Here is a 21,832-nt window from a genome sequence, read left to right on the forward strand (position 1 = left end):
ACCCCTCTAATCACTCCCTGCTTCCTTCCCTCACACTTCTCATGCCCACTGATCCACTCTACTTTCCCTCATTTTGCATATGCAGTTCCCTCTCTCTGGAATGCTACTTTGCTGCCCCGTGAGCAGCTCCAAGGTCATCTTCTGGGAGTTCCCGTCATGGCGCAGTGGTTAACGAATCCGACTAGGAACCATGAGGTTGCTGGTTCGGTCCCTGCCCTTGCTCAGTGGGTTAAGGATCCGGCGTTGCCGTGAGCTGTGGTGTAGGTTGCAGACGCGGCTCGGATCCCATGTTGCTGTGGCTCTGGTGTAGGCCGGTGGCTACGGCTCCGATTCGACCCCTAGCCTGGGAACCTCCATATGCCGCGGGAGCGGCCCAAGAAATAGCAACAACAACAACAACAACAACAACAAAAAAAAAAAAGACAAAAGACAAGGTCATCTTCTGTCCAGACAGTCCCTCAATGCTCCTGCAGAAAAAACTGACTCCTTCACCTGTCATGAGCTCACAGGACTCTGCTTAGACTCTAGCCTGATCTCTGGAGCTCTCAGGGTCCATTACCTCTTTGCAGATCAGCCTCTCCCTCCAGATCAGGAGAGAGGGGAGGGCAAGGTACGGACCTGACTCCTCTCGGTGACCCCAGGTACCAGCCCAGGGCTGAGCTCAGGGCAAGCCAAGGGGCAATTCTGAAGCAAACAAATGGGTGCGTCAGTGAATCACTGTAACCCCAGCGGCCTGGCGAGAAACACCTGTGAGATGGGGCAGAGTGTGAGGGGTAAGCCTATGGTACAAATCCTGTGTAATCTTGGGCAAGGAACTTAACCTCTCTGGGCCCCCATTCACTCACCTATAAATTGGGACTACCAACAGCACCTACACTATGGGGTCTGTCTGAGGCTTCCACAGTACCTGGCTCAAGGTTAAGTGAGCAAATTAAATTAAATTAAATGTCAGCAATTATTATCATGGAGGAAATAAAGTTCTGTCTTAGACCTCTTTATCACTGGGGGCCTCAGATTCTGCCCTTGTTAGCCTTGGTCATCTCACATGCCCTTCTTGGTTAGTGTCCCCGAGATGGCCAGAGGGACCCTGGCTCCAGTTTGGCCACCATCCTTTGGGCTTGGCTTGTCTCTACCTGCCCTAGAGTTCTAGCCTGAGCCTTCCCCATCTAACTCAGAGTTGACCCTGCCCTACTTTGTCCAGATCTTCTGGGACATCAAGAGGGTTGGTCATTTTAAATATCTGCTATTTTCTGAGGACCTACTATGTGTTGGGTACCCTGATTTATCCATTTATTCCCCTAACAAATACTTACGGGATGTCCATGATCCACTAGGTGCCAGACCTTGTTCCCAGCACCAGGGATACAATGGTGGGTGTAACAGTCAAAGTGCTGCCTTCCCTGAGCTCATGCTTAGTGAATAAGACAGACTCTAAACAAGCAAAGTACTACCTGTCTACTGCATTAAGTGCTCTGAAGGAAGGGAATGTGGACATTGAGAGAGTATAAAGAAGGGCATTACGGAGTTCCTGTCATGTCGCAATGGTTAACGAAGCCGACTAGGAACCATGAGGTTGCGGGTTCGATCCCTGGCCTTGCTCAGTGGGTTAAGGATCCGATGTTGCCGTGAGCTGTGGTGTAGGTCGCAGATGCAGCTCGGATCCCACGTTACTGTGGCTCTGGCGTAGGCCGGCGGCTACAGCTCTGATTAGACCCCTAGCCTGGGAACTTCCATATGCCGTGGGAGCGGCTCAAGAAAAAGGCAAAAAGACAAAAAAAAAAAAAGAAGGACATTACTTTAGGCAGTCTGGCAGATAAAGACAGATGAAGACTTTTTGACACTCCTTCCAGCAAGAGATGAGCACTGCTCCTCTTGAATCTGGTGTATTTATCATGTTTTTATTTTTGATACTTTATGATGCTTGGACATATTGGGGGTCTGGCTGACCTGGGAGACACTGTCTGTCTCAGGACTGGCTAATTCGTAAAGAAAACAAATGACTTGCCAGCAACCACTCTTCTCATACATGAACCTACCAATTCTTAGCCTTGGCCCCCAACTGCCACTTTGATCAACTCTCACACACCAAGCCACGTACTTGGTGCTGCCCTGTATCTCCCCAGTGCCACATACTGGATAATCCTAAGGATGACCCCTACACCCTGCCAAAATTATTCCAAGTAGCCAGTCCTAAGCCTGGTCAGCTACTTAACCTGCAGCTTCTTTCCCACCTTTCTTCCCATGGAAAATGCAGTAAAAGCTCTGGGCCCTGCTTTTGCCTGGAGCCTTCTGCCTTCTGACCAACCCTGGTGCCTCCCCATGTAGCCCTGCATGGTGTGGCACACCCCCTCCTCTAGGGAACTGTGAGTAATAATATCTTTCTCCTCTAGGGAACTGTGAATAATGAAATCTTCCTTCAATGGCTTTAGCTTCTCCAGGTCATCATTTAGTCATCTCCATAAATCAAAAATACCACAAGAGGGAATTCCCTTTGTGGCTCAGCAGTTAATGAACCCAACTAGTATCCATGAGGATGTGGGTTCATCCCTGGCCTTGCTCAGTGGGTTAAGGATCCAGTGTTGCCGTGAGCTATGGTGTAGGTCACAGATATGGCTCAGATCCCACGTTGCTGTGGCTATGGTGTAGGTCAGCAGCTGGTGCTCCAATTTAACCCCTAGCCTGGGAAATTCCATATGTCTCGGATGCAGCCCTAAAAAAGCAAATAGACAAACAAACAAAACCAAAAGAATATACAATGGGAAAAAAAAAGTCTCTTCAATAAATGGTGCTTGGAAAACTGGACAGCTACATGTAAAAAGAATGAAATTAGAACATTTTCTCGGAGTTGGCACAGCAGAAATGAATCTGACTAGGAACCACAAGGTTGTGGGTTCGAACCCTGGCCTCAGTGGGTTAAGGATCTGGTATTGCTGTGAGCTGCAGTGTAGGTCATAGATGCTGCTCATATCCTGTGTTGCTGTGGCTATGGCTGTATCGTAGGCCAACAGCTGTAGCTCCTATTTTGCCTCAGGGGGTGGGTGGGAAACATAAATGTAAGACTGGAAACCATAAACCTCCTAGCAGAAAATATAGGCAGCATTCCCACTGTCGCACTGGGTTGTTAAGAATCCCACCACAGTGGCTCTGGTCACTGCAGAGGTGCAGGTTCAATCCCCAGCTCAGAGCAGTGTGTAAAAGATTCCAGTGTTGCCACAGCTGTGACTCAGAGGGATTTCCATATGCCAAAAGAAAAAAAAATAGGCAGAACATACTTTGACATAACAGTAGCAATATGAAAAAAAAAAGTCTCCTCGGAGTTCTCGGAGTTCTCGTCGTGGCACAGTGGTTAACTAACCCGACTAGGAACCATGAGGTTGCAGGTTCGGTCCCTGCCCTTGCTCAGTGGGTTGACGATCCGGCGTTGCCGTGAGCTGTGGTGTAGGTTGCAGACGCGGCTCAGATCCCGTGTTGCTGTGGCTCTGGTGTTGGCCAGTGGCTACAGCTCCAATTCAACCCCTAGTCTGGGAACCTCCATATGCCGCGGGAGCGGCCCAAAGAAATAGTAAAAAGACAAAAAAAAAAAAAAAAGATCACAAATAACAAATGTTGGTGAGGATGTGGAGAAAAGGAAACCCTTTTCCTGATGATGGGAATGTAAATCTATGCAGCCACTGTGGAAAACAGCATGGAGGTTTCTCAAAAAAAAAAAAATAGAACTGCCACTGATGCAGCAATTCCACTCCTGGGTATATAGGAAGAAAATGAAAACACTAATTCAAAAAGATACAGCACCCCAATGTTCATAGCAGCATCATTTACAATTGCCAAGATATGGAAGCAACCTAAGTGTCCATCAACAGATGAATGAATAAAGAAGATGTGGTATGTATACTGTGGAATACTACACAGCCATAAAAAGAATGAAGATTTGCCATTTGCAACAACATAGGTGGATGCAGAGGGAATTATGCTAAGTGAAATAAATCAGATAGAGAAAGACAAATGCTGTGTGATATCACTTGTATGTGGAATCTAAGAAATAAACTAGTGAGTATAATAAAAAAGAAGCAGACTCACAGATATAGAGAACTAGCGGCTACAGAGGGGAGAAAAAGGTGGAGAGGGGCAAGATAAAGATAGGAGATTAAGCACAAACTACTAGGTATAAAATATAGTATAAGGATATATTGTTCAACACAGGGAATATAGCCAACATTTTATAATAATTATAAATGGAGTACACCCTTTAAAGATTGTGAATCACTGTGTTGTACACCTGAAGCATATAGAATATTGTACATCAACTATACCTCAATTAAAAATAAAATAAAATACAAAACAGAAACAGGCTCATAGACATAGAGAACAGACTTGTGGTTGCCAAGGGGGAAAGAGGAGGGAGTAGGATGGACTGGGAGGTTGGGGTTAGTAGTTGCAAACTATTACATTTAGGATGAATAAACAAGGTCCTTCTGTATAGCACTGGGAACTATATCTAATCTCCTGGGACAGATCATGATGGAAAAGAAAATTTAAGAAAGAATGTACAGATATGTATGACTGAGTCACTTTGCTGTACAGGAGAAATGGGCACAACATTGTAAATCATCTATACTTTAATTTTAAATTAAAAAATAAAATTAAAATTAAAATCCCACAGGTTTTACACTTAAGACATGTGGGCAGGCCCTGAGACTGATCAACAGAATGTGGCACTGGAGATGCTGTGACAGTTTCTAGGCTGAGGCCTCAAGATAGTGGGAGTTTCTGCTTTCTGCCCCTTCATACACTCACTCTTGGGACTCAGCAGCCATGGTGTAAGGAAGCCAAAGCAACTCCATGAAGAGGTTCATGTGGAGACCAAAGCCCCTGACCCACAGCACAGTCGAGCTCCCAGTTGATAGCCAACACCCACCCATGTAAGTAAGCCATGCATGTGAGGCATCCTGAAATGGTCCCTCTACCTGCAGATGAGCCATCCCTGCTGAGGCCTGCCCCAGTGACAGATGTTGAAGGAAAGACAGATGCAGCAGCAAGCCAGAGCTATAGTGAAAACTGCCATCATTTCAGGAATTTTGCAAACTGGTTGGCATTTTGGTCGCAGCTTGAAAGCAGCTGGGATGGAAGCATTTACACCACGGAAATTGGCAAACACATTCAGTCATGGAAACCTGAACATGAGTGATAGACACTGAGAAACCTAAACCAAATCAAACAAAAACATGGGAAGAAGCAAGTCAGAGGATGTTTTTTGTTCTAAACTTTACAGTATTATTTGGGATGTTTACAATTAAATCCCCATGTTACTTTGATAGTGCAAACACTGTTATAAGGTTCTTTCAGGTTGTACAGATAATACAAACTATGGCCCCAGGTCAGAACCAGGTGCATACCAGGAATTGAAAGAGGGGCTGTGCGGCTGGGGCACAGGGACAGAGGAGAGAAGCTTGGGAGATAAGGTTAGAGAAGTATTCAAGGGCCAGATCATGCTGGGCCCTATAAGACATGGTGAGGATGCTTTGTTTTTATTTTTGTTTTTTGCCTTTTTAGGGCCACACCTGAGGCATATATAAGTTCCCAGGCTAGGGGGTCGAACTGGAGCTGCAGCTGCCGTCTTACGCTACAGTCACAGCAATGCCAGATCTGAGCCAAGTCTGTGACGTACACCACAGCTCATGGCAAGGGTGGATCATTAACCTACTGGGCAAGGCCAGGGATCAAACCCACATCTTCATGTTTACTAGCCAGGTTTGTTACTGCTGAGCCACAACAGGAGCTCCAATGATGGTTTGTTTTATTCTAAGAAAAATAGAAGGTCATTTCAGTGTTTTAAGCAGGGGAGTGACCAAGTTAATTTACTGTGGTGCAGTGGGATCGGCAACATGACACAGGTGCAGCATAGGTCCCAACTGTGGCTCGGATCTGATCCCTAGCCTGGGAATTCTACATGCCATGGGGCAGTCAAAAGAGGAAAAAAAAAAAAAAAGTCTCTCCAGCTGCTGTGTACCAGTGTGCTGAAATGGTGGCAGCAGCGCTGGCGAGAAGAGGCAAGAATAGAAATATATTTTGGAGGCAGGATGTTTGGAATTCACATAATTTTTCTCTGAAGCAACCCATTTTACATACAGGGAAGCTGGGGCTCAGAGTGATCCGCTGAGGATCTCACAACTAGAAGTGAATGGGATTCAAACCCAGTCTCTCGAGCCTGAAGACCTGGTCTCTCCTGTGCACAGAGCAAAGGGGGCAGTTCTCCCCGTCCCTCAGGACCCCAGCAGGAGAGGAAAAACCCCAGTTCAGCTGTGGAACCAAAATCTTTAAATCATTTGTCCTCTTTGACCTGGTAATCCAAGTAACTTAAAATCAAGAAACTCTTTTTGCAGAAAATAGTTCATCACAAGTGACTACTTCTAACCTTGGGAAACAGAAGTAACTTACACATGGAACACACAGGCGAATGGTTAAGAAAGACACAGCCAAGCCCTCAGCATAACATTTTGCAGCCGTTAGACATTAACAGGAATAGCTGCAGTGAAAGGAACACCGACTACACGCCAGACACTGGCCTGGGCATTATTTAACACTCACAGAGCGCCTCAGGATAGGAGCATTATACCCACTTTACAGATGGGAAAACTAAAGCTCAGAGAGGTGAAGAGCCTTGGTCAAGTATACAGAGCTTAGAAGCTGCAGAGCTGGGCAATTCACTGCCCTTCCCTGAGCCTGTTGGTGGGGCGGTGGTGGGAGAAGTGAATGAGAATGGGATGTGCCAGCTCAGTGCTAATACACAGCAGGTGCTCGGCAAATACGAATCACTTCTTTCTGCATCTTGTGGGGTCATCCTCACCGAGGACTGCTCATCCCAGTGCAATCACCATGGAAACTGCTCCCATCTCTGCCTTGTGCCCATCATCCTGCCATGCCCTGAGATTGAGGGCAGAAGTCAGGAACAGGCCAGAGCTGTGTGTGGATGACACCATGGACTGTATTTCTGGGTCATTACCTGCAGTGGGACTCTAGCCAGTGCCCTTGGGAAGTGCCTATGAAAACTGCTGGCTTGCCAAGGTCCCCAAGGGTGAAAGCTGGGAACAGCCCACATGTGGACTGCTGAGCTATATGCTCAGCCAGGTTGGGAAATGCAGATGGACCTGTTTTCTTGGGAGGAATTAAAAGAATCGTGTGCTGAGCCACAGTCCTCAGTGAGATGAAGATCATGCTGTTGGGGGTGGGGCAGTGATGCTGTGGCAGGTGCTGGCATGATGGAGTTGGGGTCCAGAGTAGTGAGGGACTGAGGCAGTCCAGTGACTGAGGTTGTGGAGGCGAGTTGGGGACAGGGATGGCAGGTGGGTTGGGGTAGGGATGGCAGAGGGGATGGAAGCGGTGATGGTGGTGGGGATGAGGTGGGGATGGACCCAACGGTAATGTCTGTGATGATGAGGGTTGGGGTGCAGATGATGCTGATGGCAGTGATGGTTGTGGGGTGGAGATGATGATGCAGCTGGGCTGACAGCGGAGATGCAGATGGAGTTGGGCACTGTTGATGCCATTAGGCTTCTGGCTTCCACTGTGAGCAAAATTCAGGGCACTTAATACTGGCCAGAGGCAGCTAGCCCTGGCACCCCCTTGGGGTGTGGTCTTGAACCTAACCCCCTCACTTCTTTTGCTCTCTTGCTTCTCTTCCTTTAGAGAAGAATCAGCAGCCACGAGGCAATCAGTCACTGAGTGTGCTGCTGAAGGTTTGCCAGGAGCCCTCCTCACTGAGTCAAAATGCAGCTGGGAAGACAGGAGACTCCTGCCCTGGGATCTGGTCCCAAGGGGAAGGGAGCCGGCCAGGACGGCCGCTCGCTGTGGCTGGAACTTTGCACCCATTACCACCGGGTCCTCAGCATGTTGCGGTCCCGAAACAGTAAGGGCCACGACCCAGTCAGTAATGGGATCAGAACCCAGAGCAGGACACCTGCTCTCTCCTTCCAGACTTCTGGTTTCCTTTTCCCCTTTGGCCCCAGACTCTCCCCACAGGCTGTGCAGAGAGCCCAGGGCAGAGGTGGTGGCAGAAAAGTCTTAACCAGCGGCTTCATTTCTAGGCTCCCTTCCCACACCCAGCTCTGCTCCTCACTCATTGAGGTTTCTTCTGACTCCCCCCTCCCATTCTCAGGGGCCTCAGGAGGGTGGCTGACCCTGACTCAGGGCAGCATGATGACCTTATTTTTTTTTCATTTTTATAGGGCTGCACCTGCAGCATACAGAAGTTCCCAGGCTAGGGGTTGAATAGGAGCTACAGCTGCTGGCCTACACCATGGCCACAGCAATGCCAGGTCTGACTCGTGGCTGCGACCTACACCACAGTTCATGGTAACACTGGAGCCTTAACCCACTGAGCAGAGCCAGGGATCAAACCCGCATCTTACAGATACTATTCGGTTTCATAAGCTGCTGAGCCACAGTGGGATCTCCAGCATGATGACTTTTATGTTTTGTACAAGGCACAAACAGTCTGTCTCCTGCCTCAGGCCCTCACCATCCCCCAGGGAAGGAAGAGAGAGCTGTCAATCACTTTAGACTTGAGTCCCAGGGACGCTCAGGGTCTTGCCCAACAGCCCACACCAGACGGGGCAGAGCCGGGACGCCACCCGTCCACCTCTCTGTAAAGAGCTCTTCCCTCGGCCTGGGTTTCATGCAATCTTGCCTCCTTGTCATGGAGACTTTTATAAACACACACTCATTTGATCATAATAAGGCCAAAGTTCTACAGTCCAGAGTGTCATTCTCTGGCTTCCGTCATCTGAGAAAAACGCACAGAGCTCACATAGGTGGCGAAGGCACAGGCTGAACCTGCCCCACCAGGGAGCCCTCTCATGTCACCAGGCTCAGCCACTCCCTGGCTCAAACCTCTGCCATGGCTCCCGCTGGCTGTGGAACATACATTCCATCCCTCCACCTGGCCAGCCAGGGCCTCCCAGGTGCTGGGTCTCTTCCCACCCAAGCCTTTCTTCCCCCCATGGCCTCAGGGCACACCCTGTTTTCCTGCCTCCATACATTTGCATATGCCCTCCCCTCTGCCCAGAGCACCTTCCCCAGTCTCCTGTATACGTGCAAATTCTCTCTACCCTCCAAGGCCAGGTCAGGTGTGGAGCCAAGTTCACATGTTGGTGGCCCCTCCTCCAGCCCCTAAGCTCCCGGCACCCCAGCAGGGGCAGGGGACAGGGCAAGCACCAGTGAACAGGAAGTGAACCTGGAGTTGCCCATGGGCTGGACTGGGGAGGCCTGGGAGTGAAGGAGACATGGCCTTCTCCAGCATCCCCCAGTCACCACATGGCTGAATCCTGCAGCTCTTCCTTCTTCCTCACTGCCTCTCAGTTTGCCTTCTGAAAATGGGACAATCTATCTACATTCTAGAAATTAGTTTCTTTTCCCCCAATCCCCCTCTCCAAGCTCCCTCCCTTTCCCTACTCTCAAAAAGTACTTGGGGAAGGGTCAAAAAGGATGCTGAGATGAATTAGAGGGGCTCCAGCCCCCACCCCATGGGACACGCAGGCCCTTGGGAGTCTTGACAGTTGGGAAGAGGTGTACCCCACCCCCTACAGCAGCCACAGCCCACAGCTCCAAAACTTTCTAGAATTTGGAGGGACCAGGAATGGAGGGACCAGGAATGGGGACCTCAAGCCAGCCCAGGCAGCCCTTCTCACCCACAGGAACCCCACGGGCAGGCTCAGCCACCAGCTATCACCACCATCTCCAAATGGCCAGACTCTCACTTCCGCTTTCTTGTTTACTTCTCACAGTTGTTTCCCAGCTGTAGGAATGATCATTCTAGAGTCCAGGTAAGGAAACCGAGGCTCAGAAAGGGATGCCCCAGAGAAAAGGGCAGAGCGTTAGACCCAGACTGGCTCCCAAGCCCAGAGCCCCTGGGCAAGCCCTGGTCTGGGTTCTACTTGACTCCACCAGGGCCTAGGGGCCCCTCCAGCCCCAGCCCCAGGCTGCTTCCCTGGCAGGCAGATCCTGAATCAAATGGTCCTGGGTTCAAATTGCAGCATTTTACTTACTTGCTGTGCCACCCAGGCAAGCCCTTACCTTCTCTGGGCCTCAGTTTCCCGGCTGGGAAACAGGGTGCAGATAAGAGTCACACACTGGTCATGACCTGTTTCTATCAGTGTTCCCCGGGCCTCTGTTTTGTATCTAGTGCCCCAACCCAGCAGTATCTGCCTCAGGAAGAGGCCCAGGCCTGGCCCAGCTCTCAGCCGATTTTCCACTTGGTACCCCAAGGCAGAGACATGTCGGAGCCAGAGAATGTGCCAGAGCTGGGGGCTAGCCTGGGGTGAGTCCCAGCTGGAAATTTCCTAGTGCTGCCCGAGGAGGCACTGGACTCCATCACTGACCACAGGCCCAACTGCTCCAGGGCGCTCCAGCGTCTTTCCTGCCCTGTCAATCATCCCCATTCTCCAGATGAGGAAACTGAGGCCTGAAAGAGTGATGGAGCCCACCCAAAGCCAGGATAGAGCTGGGGTCTGAACCCAAGCAGTTGGAACTGGAGCACAGTCCTTTCTCCTTGAGCTCTGGGGCCCCCAGGCTCAGCCAACCTGTCGTCACCCCCTCAGGCTTCCTGTGAAAGGAGCCAAGGCAGGTAAGCTCATCTCTCCAGGGGACCTGCCTCCCTGCTATTCTGGGAAGAATTCGTGGTGGGTCCAAACTGCCCAAAGCCTTAGAAGAGAAGCCTTAGGAAACTTGGCAATGGGTATCGTTAGCCTCACACCACAGAGGAAACTGAGGCCTTTAGGCCAGTCTGGGACTCACTCCAGGTCCTCCCAGCCCAGCCCCAGTGCTCGCTCCCTCCATCCAGTGCTTCCACCCAACTGGCGAGGGACGGCCCTCCCTTCCGCCTGCTGAAGCTCGCCTTGGCCCCAATGACCCCACTGGGTCCCGATTTCTGGCCAAGAGACCCCCGCCCCTGCTGCAGAAGAACTGTGCCATCCCTACCTGCGCCCCAGAAGGGGTCCCGGAGGCAGAGGATGGGCGCCGCCAGCACAGGTGGGCACTGTCTGGGCTGGCGGTGGTGCGGCCAGCAGACTTTGGCACCATCTCCGCCTCCCCTGAGCAATCATTAACCGTGACAGAGACCACACCTCCCAGGATGGGAACAACTCCTCAGGAGGCCCTGGACACAGCTGGGGAGCAGGTAGGAGGGCCAGACCAACGCCACAGCCCCAGGCTTCCAGGTCTGGAGACCTAGACCACAGGCATCAGGGCCTGGCCAAGCTGGGCCCTGGGGATGTGGGAATCAGGCCCAGCCCTGCGGCGGGCAGGAGGCCAGGAGGGCAACATATGGGCCCTCCATCCTCTCCCTGCTATAAGAGTCCTCAGTGGAAGAGGACCTGTGAGGCAGGTACAAAAGGAAACAGGTGGGGGAGGGAACTAGAAAAATAGGGTAACCCTCAAACATGAGGTCTTCACAGAGGAGTAAAGCCCTCAGAGGGTCTCTACCCTCCCCCCGGCTCATCCACCTCCAGGTTGGCCATGCTGCCTGCATCTGGACCATGGGGCGCTGGGTCCTCCCCAACCAGGGACCCACTAGGGTAGACAGGGAGACACCCAGCCCAAGATGGACACTGGGTGAGGCCTGGAGCAGCAAAAAGAGATCACGAGATGCAGATGCACTGGCAGGTCCAGGGAAATCCTGGGGGAGGATGTCCTTGTACCTCCTGAGAGGAGTGGAATCAGCCTTTTTTTTTTTTTTTTTAGCTTTTTAGGGCCCCGCTCATGCCATATGGAAGTACCTGGGCTAGGGGTCAATCAAATTGGAGCTGTGGCTGCCGGCCTCCACCACAGCCACAGCAACACCAGATCTGAGCCACATCTGTGACCTACACTGCAGCTCACGGCAACGCCAGATCCTTAACCCACCGAGGGAGGGCAGGGGTCAAAAACACATCCTCGGGAGTTCCCGTCGTGGCGCAGTGGTTAACGAATCCGACTAGGAACCATGAGGTTGCGGGTTCGATCCCTGCCCTTGCTCAGTGGGTCAGGGTTCCAGCGTTGCCATGAGCTGTGGTGTAGGTCACAGACTTGGCTTGGATCCTGCGTTGCTGTGGCTCTGGTGTAGGCCAGCGGCTACAGCTCCGATTCGACCCCTAGCCTGGGAACCTCCATATGCCGCAGGAGCGGCCCAAGAAATGGCAAAAAGACAAAAAAAAAAAAAATCCTCATGGATACTAGTCAGGTTTTTAACCCATTGAGCCACAACAGGAGCTCCCAAGGAACCAGCATTTATTGAGCACCTACTGTTTGCTTTCAGCTGTGGTCTCTCTAATGCCTGACATCACCCAGGAAAGGCAGGTACTGTTGTGATCATGCCCACGCTACAAAGAGGGATCATAGGGTTCAGAGAGGGTGTGGCCATAAGCCAGAAATCAACACTGACCATAGCACCAATGCCCTGAGATGAGGGAAGGGTCCTTGCTTGCCTCAGCCCTCCCTATTTCTCCTCGCCCAGTGGGGCTTCCTCCACACGTCCCTCTGCCCACCCCCTGACCCAGCTGCTCAGCAGCTCTCCCCACTTCCCTGTTAACAACACCCCAAATTTTCCTCTGGGGAACTTCCTTACCTTCCCCCCACCTTACCCCACGGAGAGCATGCGATTAGGCCTGGACAGTCCTACACAGCACTGCCCCCCTCCCCCAGAGCTGCTGGTTCCAGCTTGAACATGTGACCAAAGCTGCGCCAGTTAGAACCAATGGGAACCAAATAAAGGATTGAGTTGGAACTGTTGAGAGTGAGAACCTCATTCTTCTCTACTAGGATGTCCAAGCTGTGAGAAAGTGACTGCCGACAGCTGTCTGTCTTACTCCCATGACAGAAGAGTCTACTGAGAAATAATCTAAGACCAAGTAAAGCAGGGCTAAGTAATGGAGACACCATGGATTCTTCATGACTTTGTGTGAGCCCCTGGATGTAGCCATGCCTGAAGCCATCCACCATCAGACTCTTCAGTTATTGAATCAATACATTCCTTTTTCTGCTAGGTCTGGTTGAATTAGTCTGTCCTGACTACAATGCCCCTCAAGGAAGGAAATTTTCCCACCCCTACACCACTCCATCCAGATGCCTAAGGAAGGGGCACAGATAGAGTTAAGGTAAGAGAAGACAGAGTTTGAACTTGGCTTGGCCACCTCCCCATTAAGCCTCCTGGAATCTCCACTTCTCCCCATAGCATGATATCAGATATTCGTATTCATAACTTGGAGAAAATAGTATTACTTACTTCATAGGATCCTTGTAAGGATAAAACCAGATCATTGAGATACTGTTCCTGGCATGGACCCTGGCACAGAGTATGGACCCCACCCACCAACTGTCTGGGCACCCAGGGCAGTGAGTCCGCAGCTTGCTCAGGACACAGGCTGACTGCCTTGTTGTCATCCTGGGTGGCCCTCTCCTCATGGGCAGGCGCCACATTTGACTTAGGCTCAATTGATAAATGTACCAGGTAGTTATTATATGCCAGGCACTTTAATAGGATGTTTGTTTCCCAACCCCCCCAATTTAAAACAGATTATCAAAATATACATGCTGCATGGAGCTCTCTGCTAGCTCTCTCTAGCAGGCTGATGATCCAGCATTGTCACTGCAGCAGCTTGGGTCACTGATGTGGTGCAGGTTCACTCCCTGGCCCAGGAATGTCCATACGCTGCAGGCATAGCATGTGTGTGTATACATATATATATGCTGTATGTACATCCATGTACAGAGCAACATTATTAACAACAGCTAAAACATGGAAGAGACCCAAATGTCTGCTGACAGATGAATGGATAAGCAAAATGTGGCTTATACATACAGTAGACTACTAGTTAGCCTTAAAAAGGAAGGAGGAGTAGTTCCCATCATGGCTCAGCAGAAACATATCTGACTTGCATCCATGAGGACACAGGTTCGATCCCTGGCCTCACTCAGTGGGTTAAGGATCCACCCTCGCCATGAGCTGTGGAGCAGGTCGCAGACATGGCTCAGATTTGGTGTTGCTGTGGCTGTGGTGTAGGCCAGCGGATACAGCTTGGATGTGACCCCTAGCCTGGGAACCTCCATATGCAGCAGGTGCGGCCCTAACAACAACAACAACAACAAAACAACAAAAATTCTTCCACAAGCTACAATATGGATGAACCTTGAGGACATTATCCTAAGTGAAACAAGCCAGTCACAGAAAGACGAAAACTGACTCCACTTATGGAAACTGCTTAGAGTAGCCGAAAATCACAGACATAAAGGAGAATGACAGATACCAGAGGCTGAGGAAGGGAGGAGTGGAAAGCTGTTTAATGAGTCTCAGTTTTGCAAAGTGAAATGAGTTCTGGAGATGGATGGCAGTGATGTTTGCACAACAATACGAATGTAGTTAACACCACTGAACTGTACAGCTGAAAATGGTTACGAGAAATTTTATGTTATGAATATTTTACCACAATTTTTTAAAATTGGAAAAAATATGTACTACTGCAAGCTTAAAAAGATAAAGAAACCTGGATGAAAGGAAAACAAATGAGAAAAATGAGAATTTAGGCCTGAATAGAGTCCACAAAATATTTATGAGCCTTGAAGTTCCCAATTAGTGTCAAAGGTGGGCCATGAATGGAGTTCTGAGCTTCCCAGCAGGCAGGGCAAAAAAGGAAATAGGATCTGGGATCCATTAAGTTTCCAGGATCCATCCAACAAACATACATACATACATACAGAGAGAGAAAAAGAGAGAGAGACACAGTGAGAGCCAGAATCTTGGAGCTATGGCAAAATTCCTAATACATAAAAGTTGTTTCCCCTTGTGTGTCTCCAAGGAAAGGATGCTGCAGGAGGTTGGACAGCGTGTATCATAACGATTATAATGTAGTTGTTAAGAGATCAGGTTCAGGGTCAAAGGCTGAGTTCATTTGTAGTAGGGCAAGTTACAGAACCTCTCTATTTCCTCATCTGTAAATTATGGGTAACATATGAAACCTACCTCTGAAGGTGGTGATGGTGAGGCGAGTTTCCTGGGGTCTAATGGTTAGAATTCGATGCTTTCACAGCTGCAGCTTAGGTTCGGTCTCTGGTCTGGCAGCTGAAATCCTACATCAAGTCACTGCACACCATGGCCAAAAAAAAAAAAAAAAGGAAAAGAAAAGAAGGAAGGTGGTGGTGAGGGTGAAATGAAGTCATGCACTTAAAAGTCATGAGCATGGTACCCAACCAGAGAAAAGTCTCGCAGATTGTTAGTTCTGTAGTGGTGTGGTGGGATTGCTGGTAGCCTAACTGGTGGGAAGAGTAGCAAGTCTGCCCAAGGCTCCAGGCTCCAGAACCAACCCAGACCAAGGCAGCTAGCCTGGTCTCTCTGCCCAGAACCAGGCAGGACAGACCCCAACCTAAGCCCCAGCTCTTCCTCCCTGCTCTGACCGCTGGGGCCAACAGCTCTGAGTCACTGCTCTGGCCCCCAAAGGGTGTGTCCTGACCTCCCTTGACCTTTGGACAGCATGTGGATGAGTCAGGTGTGGCCAGATGGTGCCTTTCCCATGTCAAGGGGTACCTCTGAGCCTGCCGCAAGGTGACCTAAGAAACTCACTGAGCTCTAGGCTGTGATGATCCAGGTCTGAATCAGGCCCAGAGCCAGCTTCAGGGAGTGGTGGGCAGCCATGGACAAAGCAGGGCTAAGAGGCCAGAATGTGGACACGGCTGATCTGGGTCCTAATCTTTCCACCACTTACCAGCTGGGGACCTTGGGCAAGGGAGTTTATCTCCCTGATCCTCTGTGTCCTCATCTGTAAAATGGGCACAACAGCAGAATCCAACCCACAGGTTTGTCTTAAAGATTAATCAGGTAACTCGATAAAGTGTGAGAGATGTGTGCACAGGAGGTAGCAATTCCGACACACATCATGATTCCTTCATAACCACTGTCTCAGGTGTGTGGGGTTGTTTTTTTTTTTTTGTTTCTAGGGCCATGCCCATGGCATATGGAGGTTCCCAGGCTAGGGGTCGAATCGGAGCTGTAGCTGCTGGCGTACACCACAGCAATGCCAGATCCAAGCCACGTCTGCGACCTACACCACAGCTCACAGCAACATCAGGCCCTTAACCCATGGAGCAAGGCCAGGGATCAAATCCACATCCTCATGGATACTAGTCAGGTTCGTTACCAGTGTGCCACGATGGGAACTCCAGGTATGTGGTTTTTAAAAGTTTCAATCGGAAAAACTTCTTATTGCTTGTCTTTACTGGCATCCTACTGTGCGCACTCACTGTGTGCTCAGAAATGATCAAGTTGAAATCAAGTCCTTGCTTGCCTTTGACAAGCTGTGTGATGTCCAGCAAGTCACTCATCTCTGAGCCGCCCCTTCATCTGCAAGACGAAGCCTCCACCCCCACGCCCCCGTGCACAGCCTGGGCTGAGTGTGGCTCTTTGCAATGAATGTGTCCAGTCCCTCCTCAACTGGCCAGTCATCCCATCGTGGTGCACACAGCCATGCAGAACACAAGTTTCCTTCTTCGCTCTGTCTTACAGCTGAGGGACCAGCCCAAGAATAATCCCTTGGTGTCAGAGACTCACAGCCTCCCATCCCAGAAAGAACCCATGAGACCAACTCCTTGCCTCCCCCCGGACCTCTGAGCCCCATCCCAGGGCACACATTCCCTCCAAAGAAGGACCCCTTCCAAGGGGCTGTTCTGCCAAGGCCTGCAGTGATGGGGAGCTCACCTCCTCCCATGACCTCCACTCCATAGCTCCAACTGTACTTGTTTTATTGAGCTGAGAGCCACCCCCCCAGGAGCACCAGGCCGTGCTTCCCCTCTCTGCTCTGGACAATCTCCCAGAGCCTTCCTTCTGGCTCTTCCCATCACTCCCCACCACCACCAGCCTGTGTAGGCACTGAGGCCCAGGCGGACCTGGGTTCACACTCCAGCTTTATCCCTTGGCCCTAGGGCAAGCCACTCTCCACTTCTGAGCCTCAGTTTCCACATCAGGAAAATAGGGGGAGGAGTTCCCACTGTGGCACAATGGGATCCATGGTGTCTCTGCAGCACCAGAATGCAGGTTCGATCACCAGCCAGACTTGGTTGGGTTAGAGGATCCAGCATTGCCTCAGCTGCAGTGTCAGTTCGGATCTGACCCTTGGCCCAGGAACTCCATATGCTTCAGAGTGGCCGGAAAAAAAAATAAATAGGAAAATAGGGGGAAGTAAAATAACATGTGGCTGCTTTCTGAGATGGATCAGGCCTCTGAGCCCTCTAGGAATGTGACCTGGTGTCACACAGCCCTCTTGGGGCTGCCTGCCACTTCTGTGTCTATTCAACGGACAGGGGCTGAATGTTCACTTTGTCCAGGCAATGGGATTGGCAGTGGGCACTGGCATGGTAGGGATGAGCATCCTTACCCCCCAGGGCTGAGAACAGAGCAGTAGGCCAGGCCAAGGGAAAGGAAAGGGAGGCCCAGACAGAGGGAAGGTGTGTCCAAAGCCCCGCCGTATGGGAGTTCCCATTGTGGCTCAGTGGTTAACGTATCCGACTAGGAACCATGAGGATGTGGGTTCGATCCCTTGCCTCACTCAGTGGGTTAAGGATCCAGTGTTGCCATGAGCTGTGGTGTAGTTCGCAGACGTGGCTCGGATCCAGCGTTTCTGTGGCTGTGGTGTAGGCCAGCGGCTACAGCTCTGATAGACCCCTAGCCTGGGAACCTCCATATGCTGAAGGTGCGGCTTCAGAAAAGAAAAAAAATAAATAGACAAAGCCCCACTGTGGAAAGAACCCGGCCCTTGGGGGAACTGAAAGACCAAGGTGGTTAGAACTCAGGGGTCATGGGTTCAAAGGATTGGGTTTCAAAAATTACTGTAAATTCATACAATGAAATACTAACTAGCCAGCAGGTTAAAAAGAAAAAAAAAAAAAGACCTGCTCGTGTTCACTGCAGTATTATTCACAACAGTCAAGACCTGGAAACAACCTAAGCATATAGCAATGGATGAATGGATAAAGAAACAGTGGTTGTGGTGAGTATACATACAATGGAACATTATGCAGTCACTAAAAATAAAAATAATAATAATAATAATAAAGAAATCTCCCTATTTGTGACCCCATGGATAGGCCTGGAAGACACCATGCTAAGTGAAAAAGACAAATACTGCATGGTCTCACTTATATGCAGAATTTTTTTTTTTAAGTTGAATGCATATATGACACTGACATGGCACTTTAAATTTGATCACAGCACTATAATAAAGTGGGCAACACCCTCCATTTGAACTGCTACAGAATCTGAATAGTTACTAAGTTGTTTGCTTCTCAGTGACTTCCAGGAAACCTAGTTCTAGGCATATATTTTATAAAGTATTAGGCAGTGTTAACTGTGCAAATAAGTTCTAAAATTACACAATAATGTGTGTAATGTTTAGTGCAATTACTGTGGTTTATTCTTTGATTCTGTGTTCATTCTTAAGTTATCTGCAGTTGTTATGCTGTCTCAATCTATAGAAATCTGGTTTAATGTTCAAAGGTATAGTCATTTTTGTTAAGTTTCTAAGTGACATATAAAAATAAAATCAAGGCTTTGAAACAAAACAAAACAAGAAAAGTTGAATACACATAGAAACAGACTGTAGAAGGGTGGTTGCCAGGAGCTGGGGGGTGGGGGAAACCGGCAGGTGTTAGTCAAAAGATACAAACTTCCTGGCAAACACTCTTTGACATAAACCACAGCAATATTTTTTTGACCCACCTCCTAAAGTAATGAAAATAAAAACAAAAATAAATGGGACCTACTTAAACTTCAAAGCTTTTGCACAACAAAAGAAACCATCAGCAAAACAAAAAACAACCTACAGAATGGGAGAAAATCTTTGTAAATGAGGTGACTGACAAGGGATTAATCTCCAAAATGTACATGCATCTCATACAGATTTACACACAAAAAAAACTTTTTAAATGGTCAGAAGGTCTAAACAGACATTTCTCCAAAGAAGACAGACAGATGGCCAAAAGGTATATAGAAATATGTTCAACATCACTAATTATTAGAGGAATGCAAATCAAAACTACAATGAGGTATCACCTCACACCAGTCAGAATGTCCATCATCAAAAGTCTACACACAATAAATGCTGAGAGGGTGTGAAGAAAAGGGAATATAAGCTGGTGCAACCACTATGGATAACAGTATAGAGGTTCCTTAAAAAACTAAATAAATATAGAACTACCATATGGTCCAGCAATCCCACCCCTGGGCATGTTTCTGGAGAAAACCATAATTTAAAATGATACTTGCACCCCAGTGTTCATTGCAGCACTATTTGCAATAGCCAAGACATGGAAGCAACCTAAATGTCCATCACAGAGGACTGGATAAAGAAGATGAGGTACATATATACAATGGAATACTACTCAGCCATGAAAAAAGAAAGAAATAGTCGTTTGCAGCAACACGGATGTCCCTAGAGATTATCAAACTAAGTGAAGTAAGTCTGACAATGAAAGACAAACCTCATATGATACCACTTATCTGTGGAATCAAAAAAGAGGATACAAATCAACTTACAAAACAGAAATAGACTCAAAGATTTTGAAACCAAAATTTATGGTTATTGAAGGGGAAACATGGTAGGGAGAGGGATAAATTAGGGAGCTGCGACTGACATATGCACACTACTATATATAAAATAGATGGGTTTAAAAAAAAGAATTTAGGGAGTTCCCGTCCTGGCTCAGGGATTAACAAATCTGATTAACTCCATTAGGATGCAGGTTCAACCCCTGGGTTGCTCAGTGGATTAAGGATCTGGTGTTGCTGTGAGCTGTTGTGTAGGCCAGCAGCTGCAGCTCTGATTGGACCCCTAGCTTGGGAACTTCCATATGCCACAAGTGTGGCCCTAAGTAAATAAATTAATTAAATTAAATAGATGGGTAAAAAGGATGTACTACAATAGCATAGAGTAACCTACTCAATACTGTACAATAACCTATATGGGGAAAGAATCTGAAAAAGAATGGATATACATATAATTGTTTTACTTTGCTATACACCTGAAACTAGCACAACTAGCACAACTTTGTAAATCAACTATACTCCAATAAAATTAAAAAAAAAAACAAAAAAAAACTTCTGGAGTTCCCTGATAGCCTAGTGGTTAAGGATCTGGTATTGTCACTACTGTGGCACAGGTTCAGTCCTTGGCCTAAGAACTTCCACAATGCCATAGCTACAACCAAAAAAAAAAAAAAAAAATACTGACTTCCAATTATAAGATGAGTAAGTTCTGGTGATCTAATGAACAGCAAGGCAACTAGAGTTAATATTGTATCTATCTTATGCTTGAAAGTTGCTGTGAGAGTGGAGCTTTAATGTTCTCATGGCAACAACAACAACAAACTGGTAACTGTGTAGGTGAAGGATGTTAACTAATCTTATTTTGGGAAACATTTTACAATACATACATGTATTGAACAATACTGTATACCTTAAACTTACATAATGTTATATGTCAATTAGATTGCAATAAAGTTGGGGGTGGGGAGGACAGACAAATACGACAGATTGGATCTCAAAAACTTGATGCAGAAGGAAAGAAGACAGAATTTATACAGCCAGCCATTCCATTGACACGAAGTTCTAAGCACAGAAAACAAATCTACAGTGATAGGAACCAGATCAACAGTTAACATCCGGAGGAAGCTGATTTGGAGGGGCCAAGAAGGAACTTTCTGGAGTGACTGAAAATATTCTAGATCTTGACTGGATTTTAGTTAATACAGAGGTATACATTTATGAAGACTGCACTAAGCTATACGCATGAGACTTTTGCATTTTACTGTACAGTTACAAAGTACATCCTGAATTAGGCTTTAATGTAGTTCCTATTTTAAAAAGGAAGAGAAAACAAAACAAAACAAAACCATTTCTTTAAAGGATGAGCCAGAGTGAGGCAGAAAGCAGGCTCTGGATATCGGACCTGAGAAGAAATCTGGGCCCTGTCACTTCATAGCAAAATCTTTTCAGCTCGCTATGCTTCAGGGTTCAAATCTACAAACGAGGGACAATAAAAACATTTCTTCACTGGGTTGCTGGACATTAAGGTAACAACTAAGTTAATTTATGTTAAGCACTTAGAACATTGCTTAGCACATGGGAAGAGCTCAACAAATGTAAACTTTAAAAAATAAGTCGGCTTCGAGGCAGCGGGCCTAAAACAGCCCTCCTCAGAAGAGCCAAGTTCTAGGTTGAGAAACGGGGGCCTCCTGGCGCCAGCCTCTGAGAGGCAAGACATGCAGAGACTACAACTCCCGGCAAGACCCTGCGGGAGTGGGGCGCGCTGGGAGTCGTAGTCCTCTCGGGCTAATTATACCCACGGATGCAGGCTGCTGGGATCCCCTCTGGGACTGCGGATGCCTGGCCTGAACAAGTATCGGCTGTGGTCCAGGCTCTAGAGATGGATATAGGCATTCTTTTGTCACTAGAGTCTCCCTACCTCTGGAAGGCGGTATTATCGCTTTCATTTCACAGACCGAGGAAACTGAAGCTCAGAGAATGATCCATAGTGAGAAACCAAGCTCTGCGGGCCCCAGTCTTTGCTCTTTGTATATCAATACCTGACTAACCCACAAAATTCCGAGGCTTGGGGGGGCAGAAAAAACTGTCCGCGAAGCGAAGGTTCTTTAAACGGCCACGGAGTCATTATTATCTTTCCTATTTAGTCACACATCCGTGGAAGCTGGTCTGTCAGGCCCTGGACGCTTCGTCCTTGCGCGCCCTTTGCGGCTGGACACCGAATGGGCGTGGCCGAATCACGCCCCGCCTCCTCCCACCCTCCGCTCCCGCGCGTTTGGT

The 21,832-nt window shown here is 48.5% G+C and overlaps 1 protein-coding gene across 1 annotated transcript in view; it reads right to left on the bottom strand.

The window, feature by feature from the left end:
- Nucleotides 1-21,536, bottom strand: part of CDHR2 (cadherin related family member 2) — a 53,110-nt gene extending 31,574 nt beyond the window's left edge. The window contains exons 1-2 of the mRNA XM_047778057.1: nucleotides 21,474-21,536; nucleotides 14,987-15,106 (exon numbers count right to left, since the gene is read on the bottom strand). The gene's annotated coding sequence lies outside the window, so the exon portion shown is untranslated. The remainder of the gene's footprint in view (nucleotides 1-14,986; nucleotides 15,107-21,473) is intronic.
- Nucleotides 21,537-21,832: the final 296 nt, after the last annotated feature.

Source organism: Phacochoerus africanus, chromosome 4 (assembly GCF_016906955.1).
Source record: "Phacochoerus africanus isolate WHEZ1 chromosome 4, ROS_Pafr_v1, whole genome shotgun sequence".
Lineage (NCBI taxonomy): Eukaryota > Metazoa > Chordata > Mammalia > Artiodactyla > Suidae > Phacochoerus > Phacochoerus africanus.